Below are 2,643 nucleotides of genomic sequence, written 5' to 3'. Positions count from 1 at the left end.
GAGTGTAATCCATTTCTGCCCTTATCCAGAGTAAATGGGTGAAACTTTGTCTAAAGCAACACCCTACAGCTGCAGGCAGAATGTGCAAGCTGAGACTGCTTACTCCCCATAACATAGGGCTCCACACAGAGGACCCGTGGTGTATCTGTCTATCATAGCCGCTGATGTGCTCTGAATCTAAAGTACTCACAGTATGTAACACCTCTGTATGGAACCAATGATTTCATTTACTTGTCACCGGGGCAAACCCATATGTAGGCAGTTTTCTTTGCTTAAACATGGAAGTGGTTTTAACACTGGCCCTTGTGAAACCACAGTGTACCAAAAGTACTATGCAGAACAATTGTAACTTGCATAAAAATTTCACTTCCCCATATTGGCCATCTCAAGATGAAAACAGATAACAACTCCCTGAGTATTAACTGGTTCTACTCCCCTAAACATAAAACCACATGGGAAAAATAGAAATTCAAGTAGAAGTAACATAAACCTGTCATACATAGTAAACAAAAACCTATTTGTATGACACCATGGATGACAAGGGATCTACTATGTACATTTGAGAATGCAGCAGAAAAAAATTGGAAGGCCAGTTAATTTCCTCTCCTCCTGCTTCAGCTTCATCTCTTTGAGTATCCAGTGTCCACAATATCAAGTTGTCTCTCAGTAATTGCATCATTAGCATGTTGTCCTTGTGTGACTCTTTATTTAATGTATCAAGTTCAGCAATGGCTTTATCAAAAGCTGTCTTTGCCAGAGAACAGGCTTTCTCTGGAGAGTTTAGAATCTCCTAACAGAATTAGGAGAAGTTCAGGGCCAGACTCAGTCTGATAGGATGCATTGGTTGCATTTCCGTTTTGCTGATTTCAGAAGCTTTTTGGTGTGTTTGTGACTGATCCACAGTCCCTGTCTTGTCATTACTTTGGCTAAGTAACGGTAGTAGTCTCCCTTCATTTTCAAATGAAAGCTTTGCTCGCTGCTTGTGAAGCACTGCGGAAAAAGAACTTTTCCAGAAGAGACAATATTCATTGCAGATATCTCTCAGCTCAGTCACAGTTATTTCTCTGTATTTTTGAGCCATCTTCTGTTTTTTCTCAGCACATTCTGTCTTTTGCTCCATGTTGGAGACAACATCCAAAATGAGCCATGAATCTTGCAACAGTTTGATAAGCAAAGGAGAGAAGATTCCTCTCATTAGATAATTCAGCGCCTTGCTCAGTTACAGATTTTGTGCAGGCTGCCATGTCACCATATCACCTAGACTATTTTGCCAGTGTGGCCTTCTGCACCAGCTTGTTTTCATCCATGCCTGAACATTCTGTCCCAGGTAGGTGGCAGTGGCTGGAGGGGTGCAGTGATCTCTGGGCAGCTGTGATGGCAGTGGTGGCTTAGGAGAGGCTGGGACTCTGTCCCTGGGTCTCACTGCTCACAGACTACAACTGCCTCTGAGAATTTTTTTCAGAATGATTGGGGCTTTCTTCTTGAGTTGGGATGGACAGAAATTAAATTAGGAATAAATTTTTCAATGCTGAGGGAGATGTGAGGGAAGAAACTATTTCCTCAAGTGAAACTTTAGAAAAGTCCCACAGCTCTGTGTCTATCCACTGATAGCAGTTCCCAACCCTGAAACTGCACAGGCTTCATTCGGTCTTACTAATTTTTATAGCCCCGGGTCTCTCTTTGCTAGTAGTTTAGTGCTTCCTTATCAAACAGTCTGGTGCATCATAAATTTAACCAGTCTCTTTTTAACTATTGGATTAACTAATGCTTTTATCTTCTGTAAAATACATTGCCCAATTCTCAAAAGATATGTATTACTCCCAACTTGTGGTCAACTTCCTGTTTCATTCTGGGCCTTCTTGTTTTTGTGGGGTACAAGTGATTACTGGCCAAGAGCCAGTTGTATTGCTGCTTATCTCCAGGTATGCCACTTCTATTTGGTATGCAGTTATATAGTGTAATTAAATGTTTTATAAAAAGATTTAATGTAAGTGCAAAACGATTTGTAGATTCTATGCATGTTTTGAAAGAAGTAATGTTGAGCTCTAAAAGCATGGTTGGTGCTTCACTGTGAACTAGATGTGAGTGAGATAACTCTGAAAGCCTTGAGATGAAGGAGATCATGAAAACTAGATAGAGGATTGCACTCAGATTGTATTACAAAGTTCTTTGCATTCTCATTCTGCTTTAAAGAAAGCAAAGCTGTAAATCCTACTTAATGATGCATTGGATGTTGTTTATATAACAAATAGAGTTTGAAGTCTGATTCTTAGATGAGTAGACTCACAGCCTTGTTCTCTAACTTTTGGGAAAATAACTAGAAGGGCATATCCATGATTATACAGGGCAGTTCATAATAGCTAAATCTTGGGAGCAGCTTATGTATCCATCAACAAATAAATGCATAAAGGAAATATGGTGTATATACATCACAGAATATTATACTTCCATAAAGAAAATGTGGAGTCATTTGTAGAAAATAGATGCACCATAACAAACCCATGGTAATGACTATGATCTATTCCATAGTATAAAAAGATCACATCTTTTTTTTTTATCCATTTGTTGGTTGATGGGTATTTGAGTTGTTTCCAAGATTTAGCTATTACAAATTATACTGCTGTATACATGGGTGCACATATA

At 39.1% G+C, this 2,643-nt stretch overlaps 1 pseudogene; it reads right to left on the bottom strand.

The window, feature by feature from the left end:
- Window positions 1-514: 514 nt before the first annotated feature.
- On the bottom strand, window positions 515-1,307 carry LOC100733429 (14-3-3 protein zeta/delta-like; annotated as a pseudogene).
- Window positions 1,308-2,643: the final 1,336 nt, after the last annotated feature.

Source organism: Cavia porcellus, unplaced genomic scaffold (genome assembly GCF_034190915.1).
Source record: "Cavia porcellus strain 051 isolate PalLab524CR breed Dunkin Hartley unplaced genomic scaffold, mCavPor4.1 scaffold_13, whole genome shotgun sequence".
NCBI lineage: Eukaryota > Metazoa > Chordata > Mammalia > Rodentia > Caviidae > Cavia > Cavia porcellus.
The sequence above is the reverse complement of the archived record's forward strand: the minus strand, read 5'-3'. Positions and strand labels throughout refer to the sequence as shown.